Source organism: Oryza sativa, chromosome 3 (genome assembly GCF_034140825.1).
Source record: "Oryza sativa Japonica Group chromosome 3, ASM3414082v1".
Classification (NCBI taxonomy): domain Eukaryota; kingdom Viridiplantae; phylum Streptophyta; class Magnoliopsida; order Poales; family Poaceae; genus Oryza; species Oryza sativa.
This window is the reverse complement of record NC_089037.1, coordinates 12037219-12045313: the sequence shown is the minus strand read 5'-3', so window position 1 is coordinate 12045313 and position 8095 is coordinate 12037219.

The window sequence follows — 8095 nt, the reverse complement described above, 5'->3', positions numbered from 1 at the left end:
CAGAGGGGGAGATTGAGATGCCTCTGCACTGCGTGGACAGCAAACGCTTTTGTCCGGTATTGGATGTCACGCTCTACCAATACCATATTGCGTGGAGCCAATGGGACAGGGGCCTTTTCGCTAGAAGGGATCATGACAACAGATAAATTTGTCTGACAGCCATCACAAGAGATTGCTATAGAATTGCGGGACCACCTATACATTTGTAGACAAATTTTCTCCTAAAAATTTGACAGATGTAATTATAGTACAATCGTAGTGTAATTACACTGTAACTTATATGTAATTACACTGTAACTTGCATGTACTATAGTGTAACTTGTATATAAGTTTCACGTAATTTTGAATCGTTAAATCTATTACAAGATTTGTTTTGGTGAGGAAGAAAAAAAAATCACAGCACACACATATGTGTAAGGATTTGTTCCCACGACCTCCATTTTACCGAAATAACATATTACAAAGAGATTTTTGAAAGTTACTTACAAGTTACACTATAGTTACAGTGTAATTACATGCAAGTTACAGTGTAATTATACTACGATTGTACTATAATTACATCTGTCAAATTTTTAGGAGAAAATTTGTCGACAAATATATAGCAAAATCATAGAATTGCTATAGGAGTAGTTTGTAGCCGACTATATAATTTGTAGCCGTCGAAGTTGGTGACTAGCGTAGAGAATAATTTGGCCAGCTAAAAATCCAAACTTCAGAGATACGGATGGCCCGATATTAGGTTTAAATCTTAGCGTCATAAATATTTCCCACGTACAAGTGCATTTTAATAAGATTTTAGTGAAGTTAGGGATTTACTATTAGTCCCCGTTTCTTTGAAGATGTATTAGACGATTAATTCAGAGTGTGATATGCATGAGGAATTAAATTTAAAAATATATTATTTTATTTTTTCCTTAGAAATATCCTAGATGTATTTTTTTTGACACAAATACAAATATACCGTCGATATTACTGGACCGTTGCGAGACACCGAGACATGGACGTGACGACGCGAGCGGGTCGCGCGGCGTAGCGAGCGGCGAGACTGTTTCTAAACTGAATGATTAGAGATTAATTAATAATTTATTAATTCACTAATCGGCATAATTAGTCACTTATTAGCGGCAAAGAGTGACATGCTCTTCGGTCTCGCTCGTTGGGCATGCGAGACTTAGCCGCCACCGAGCGGTCTCTCGCATTCACCGTCGGACACCGCAATATCGACGGTATATTTGTATCAATAAAATTGCATCTCGCATATTTCTGAGAAATTAAAAAATAAATAATATATTTTTAGATTCAATTCTATGCGTGTGTATAACGGTGTATATGCATTACAATGAAAAAAAAAATCTAGCCAACTGCCAGTGCTCGCTGATCAAGGAGCACTGGAGCACAGCACTGCGCTGCACCGTATTAATCAACGCCGCTCGGTTGGTCTTGGTCAGGTGCCCCACACCCCACAGTCTTTGGCTCCTTGCCAGCAACACGCACACTCTGCAATTAAGCTTTCGGTCAGCTTTTCAACTTGAAACTTCAGAGATACAGCTATTCATATCATCGTAGATCGTTACCAAACACACATGACACCAGGCATGATCACAGACATACTTTCAGAATAGTTTGTTTACGAGAGAATTTGAGAGCATCCAGTTTGGCAACTCACGGTGAGAAAGGACCTAGTACTAGTAGCCAATCTTATGCTTCCTTTCCTCACCGCTTTGCTTACATGCTATTGCTGGACTGCTGTTCTTCTGGCTGCTGGATGTTTGAGGAGCTACCGCTAGTTTGCTAGTCCTTGAGAACCATGTGGATGAGCTTGCCGTTTCTACTTTATCACAAAGGAACAGGAAGATCTGACCGAAACACATAGGCTGGGCTGAATCATCAAATCAACTTTGGTCCTAGGAACCTCTTCACCTTTGGATCGACACCAAAATTTCCCCGACGGAATATAACAGTAATAGCGTGTAGTACCAGCTGCGGACGATGGAGTGACTGTAGCTGGTCACGGGATTCTTGGTCACTTCGGCAACGCAAAAGGTTCAACGACGCGAAGTCGCGAACAGCGAAGACCAGTGTGCTACCCACAAGTCCGCTGCGGCCCGGGCGGCCATCACGTGAGAGCGGATCAGGAGCATGCAATTCCACTCCAAAAAGGGATGTGTTCAGCCCATTGGCCCATAGTGGACTGCATCGACTTGGGCTTATGAACTGGAGCTGTACAGGCCGAAGAAAGGAATAAGTTCATTTTAGTTCCCTTATCTTGACTTTGAGTTTAAAATTCGTACCTACCCCCTGGACCGCAATACCATGTATTACTCACAAAACCGTATCAATTTTTGTCCCAAGGCAGTATGGCTCTCAGTTTCGTCCGACGTGACACTTTGACACTAGTCAACTATGTTGAGCCAATATGGGATCCACATATCAACAACCAACTCTTTCCTCCTCTCTCTCTCTCCCCTCTCCGCTCTTCCCCATCCTCACCATGCTGGGAGGCAGGCCTCGGGCGACGTGGATAGGGGAGGCGGCTGGCATCTGGCGGACGCGCAAGAAGAAGGATGGCCAGCCGCAGGCAGCGTGGATAGGGGTGGCGGGAGCTGTCATCTGACGAGCGGCGAGAAGAAGGGACGACTTCGCGCCAGGCGACATCGCCTAAGCGGAGGTCGGCTAGTATTTTTCACAAGGTCATGGCAGCTTCTCTTCTCTTCTCCTTTCCTCGTGGCAGCGGTGGTGGTATCCCGATCGGGCGGCATGCAATGTGGCGGCGGCGGGCGCCATCTGGGATAGAGCTCTAGGCTACGCTCCTCGTCACGACCATCATGCTAATAGGATCCCTATCCCTCTTCCTCCTACCAGTGTCGATGCCCTCCTCGAACGCCTACATGTCCATCCCGCTCGACCGCACCTTCCACCTGGTCCATCTCATCCCCGGCCACCGACGCTCAAGCGGAGATGTTGGCCACAAGCGCCCTGATTGCGACTGTGAACCACGAACTCCAAAGGTAATGGCCTTGGTGGGATCCCCATGCCTCTTCCTCCGCCATCGACGCTGTCCTCCATGTCGTCACTGGTGTGCCGCCAACAGTGCTTGTTTCGCACCGCCGACACCCTACTCCAGTGATTAGACAACCATCACGTCTCATCCCCGGCCACCGACGCCGTCAAGAAAAAGGGTAGAGAGAAAGAGAGAGAGAGAGAGAGTGAGAGGGAGGAGAGGATGTGTCATTAAAATGTGGGATCGACTATTTTTTGTTATTTTTATTTCGATTGAATTGCCCTAACACGTGGGTTTTGTGCTGACTCAGCCGCCACGTCAGCCGAAACTATGCATTATATTGCTCTCGGATCTCAGGGATAAATTTTAAACTCGGCGTTAACGTAAGGAACTTACAATGAACTTATTTCCCGGAGAAATGGCCCTGGGAAAAAGGCCCATAAAAAGAAGTGCTGAACGATCGTCTGAAAAACATGAAAGTAGCAATAAACCCGCCAATGAAGCGCCTTTCTTTCTCCTGCCCCGTACACGTCCGTGTACAATACGAAAGTACAAGCACCGCATTTGGCTTAACGGCTGCAAATAGAGAGGATTTGACCAGTCCAACGTTAACGACGGCACGTGCTTATCCGAACTGGAACTATTTAAACGTACACCTCGTCAAGACGAATCCAATTGTACTAGCTCTCCATGTCCATCGCATCATCGACTCATCGTCAACACTCAACACAGACGACCACGTACGACACGGGAGCAGACGAGTATCCCTCCTGTACACGATACGAGAGCATATACGCACTGCCAGCACAGTCTACTCCACGCCAGCACGGCCACTTGGCGTTCAGGACGCGCACGTCGCGCCAGATCTTCTTCTTCTTCTTCTCCTTGTTCTTCTTTTGGAACGTTTACCCCTCGACGCGCGCCAATCGGATTCGCATCGCATCCGTGCGTCCAAGCCACGCGCGCGCGCGCCTAACCCCCCCAAAAAAATGCGTCACTTTCTGGCACGCGCGCGCGCATGGCGTGGCGCCGTGGCGCGTGGTATGGGTCGCCGCCCTCCTCTCGACGACGTGACAAGTGACAACCCCACGACCCGCCGCCGGTCACCTGTGCCGCCGTCTTCTCCGCCCCGCAGACCGCGCTGCGCCGCCTCGCGGCACTTGGAGTACTTCGTAATAGTTCGTACGTAGCGGATGCTTCGACGCAACGAATTATTACTGTGGCCGGAAGGGGCCGCGTGGCGGGGGGGACGTACGTGATGATGCATGCATCGTTCGTGCGTGACCGATCGACTCGTCAGATGCACACAGATGCATATGCGTGCGTGCGCCACCGCTGACGCGCGCGGTAGCTATAGCTGTGCCTGTGGACCTGTATTTTTGATGATGTAAGTCACGCATGGAGTGCGCTTTGCGCGCGGCGGTGGATTAATTGACAGGGGCGAGCTGGTTGAAGGAGATAAGCACCACGTTGCTGTCGAAATGGCCTTGTGCCCAGGGGGGTGCTTTGGATTTCTTTAAATTCATTTCTGTATTTGGCACTCCCTTTTCTTTTCCCAAAGGCTTAAAGGCTTTCCCTTTTTTAGGTGTTTTCCATCGGGATGTACCTTATCGCGACTTCTATGTGATCAAGCAACGTACCCAATCTTATCAGTATAGTATTCCTCTAGAAGGAAAAAATGACACCTGATATTCTTATTACTGTGGAGATTCTGTATTCGGTGTGCATTGATATCCGATATCAGTACTCTCTCCTCGAAAAAAAGTCATTACTCTCTCCATTCCATATGTTTTGACTTTTCTTCCTATCATTTTTCTTAAATTAACTAAAATTAAAAATATAGCATCATTTTTAACATAAAATAAACATATTACAAAAATTTATTTAATGAAACTAATTTGGTGTTATAAATAGTTGTCTTTTTTCATAAACTTAATTAAATGGAAAAGATCAAAATGATTATAATATAAAACAGACTAAGTAATAAGCATGTGTTCTCGGCGTCAAGAGCAATACGAATCCTATACTATGGCAGATCAACGAGAATGCTTGAATTGATATACCGTTCGATATGCGTGGATATCTAAAGACGTACATAAAAACCATATATGCTCTTGCAAGTACACTTTAAAGCTAAAGAAAGGAGCTAGAAATAAACTGGACATCCATTATCTAAGAAAACAATGGACAAGGAGGAGAAATGCTATCCGTGGTCGTGAGGAAATTAAAGTCCAGAAGCCCTATCAGTTTTGATCTAAAGCAATGAAAGCAACTGCAAACCATATGACTGACTGTTCAATGTGTTATCCTGGTCATGGCTTGAAAACTCTCTAGAGAAGGGGCCGAGAGGAATATTGCTATCAGCATCTTTTCGCCGAGTGCAACGTACAACTTAACACTTCGAGCCTGTGAAGCTACTACGACTAGTCCAAATCAACGGGCCACACATGCATGCATGCATGTCCAGCTCTCGCTCCACCCGATCAGCATTTCTCCCCATTTTCCACACCAAAGTGCGTAGCATTTTCATGCGCACAAAAGCGAGCGATATGATCGATCTGGCGCAGCTAGCTAGCGCCAGGAAAGAAACACACACAGAGTTTCCCATCAAAACACACACAATAATCATTTGTCAAGTCTCTCCTCGCAGTCGCAGCTACTGCCAAAGTCCATGTTATTCATGTATAGCTCGCAAGAATGTACGCGGATTCGTGATGACGCGCGCGATCCACAATCCTGCAGCTAGCGAGCTTTGCCCACGTTCGGTTTCAGAACACGACGTATCCGAACTGGTCTTTGCGTAGCGTGTCTGTGTGTCTGTGCGAGCTAATAAGCTTTTTTCTTTTCTTTTTCTTTTTCCTTTCCTTTTCTTTTCCTGTTCTTCTTTTTGAGAAATAATTGAGAAGCTAGCGTGTGTGAGTGCGAGGTGAAACTGCATTGCGTTCAGACCGAGTTCCAAGTTCCAACTGAAGCTCTCATGAGTCATGACCATGATTTGCCTTGACTCTCCGTCCCGGTGACGTCGTCCGACCGCGTCACCCGTATGTGTACACCTCGCCTCGCCTCGCCGGCGTCCGATATTTTACTGTGCAGCTCTCGTGGAGGAGAGACGTGAAGTGGCCGTGCGCTCGCTGCTCCATCCATCCTGCATGGGATTGTCCCGTCTCCCGTGGGGATATGCCGGCTGATCGCATGAGCGCGCACGTGGGGGAATACCGGCCGGCTGGCTGCGGATAATCATAGGAGGACTTCTTGGCACGCGCCTTTTACAGATTGTTGCACTCCTCCAACAAACTCTACGAGGCCATGCTTGCTCAATGCTCATGCATGTCACCATCATCCATCGAGCCGAGCCTTTTATTTTGTCTCGTACTGTAACTCCCCCCCAACCTCTGAAGCTTGGTCAAACCTCACTCTTTGACCCCTCGGCATCTTCACGAACACGCATCGAACCATCGAAGACCCGCGGAAATTATTAATGAGAATACGCATGTGATAGTGATTTTGCAGTACGAGTGTATTAGGCTGTGTTTAGTTCACACTGAAGTTTGGAAATTTGGTTGAAATTAGTACGATGTGATAGAAAAGCTGCGTGTGTATGAAAGGTTTGATGTGATGGAAAGTTGAAAATTTGGAAAAAAAAACTTTTGGAACTAAACAGGAACTTAGTATATTACTTTGCCATTCATGTATCAGATTGAACTTTGTTGTTAGTTCTTCTAACAGATAATATAGGAGTAAAATAAAATCCATTATCGCTAAAGAACGACAAAAAAAATCATGTTTGCATGAAAAGTAAAATCAGTTAGACTAGACTAATTGATATAATAGTTGAAAAAAATATCTAAGATTAGTCAAACTTCAACAGAAGCCAACGAAAACGTAGTATGGGACGAATGTTGAGGTGGTGTATATATATATATATATATATATATATATATATATATATATATATATATATATATATATATATATATATATATATATATATATATATATATATATATATATATATATATGTAAGACATGACATATTTAGGCCTGTTAACTCAGCTGGTCAAAGTCATTAGCGGGGTAATTATGACATGATGACTAAGTATTACATATTATAAAGTTGAAAAGATAGTAGATCTTAAAAGTATTACATGTGCTGGTTAAGAATGTTGGAAAAAAATTTTGCACACTACTTGGAAGCTTAAGTATTCCCACGATAAATTATACTCCTTTCAAAACAAGTTCGTTTTTCATCCATCATACACACATATATAAGTAAAAAAAAAACTAAAATACATGTGTTTTATTAAATTCCAATACAATTGTTTATCATTTTATCTAGTTTAAAGGCAGTTATTTATTATTTTAAGAAACTCGGACGCAATGATTTTTATAAAATAACTTATTTTAAAACAGAGGGAGCACTAGCTAGTAGCACTTTGAAACGGGCCATAATTAGGTGAGATGTACTTACTCCGTCCCAAAAAAAAGCTAATCTATGAGGGGATGTGACCTCCTCCTGTCCAGATTCGTTATACTAGGAGGGGTTACATCCTCTCTTAGGTTGGTCTTTTTTGGGACGGAGAGAGTAGGCAATGTCACATGTAGTTTTGGGGTGTTTCTTAGGCTACGTACGAGAGGAAAGGCTAGGAACATCTTCCATGCACGGCAAACAGTGTAGATCATTTCCACATAATTAATTAAATATTATCTTAAAAAACTTGGATGATAGATTAATATGATTTTTTAGGCAACTTTCATATATAAGATTTTTTTAAAAATATATCGTTTAACAGTTTGATAAGCATACACACAACAAACAAGGAAATGCAGATGGGAACTGTGAGTCTTGAACGTACCCTCGGTTGCGGCTTTGGCATAGCTATCACCTCGTTGAGGATTGGAGATGGGAACCGTGAGTCTCGAAATGTACCCTTAGCTGCGGCTTTGGCATAGCTATCACCTTGAGAAAGGGTATTAAATTATTAAGCTATTTCCTAAATAAATAGATTATTGGGCTAGTATTATTTGTGAATTATGCATGCCACGCTTCTAAAGTACAATTTCTTAAACTGCATGTTCTCAGGTTAACCCCACCGT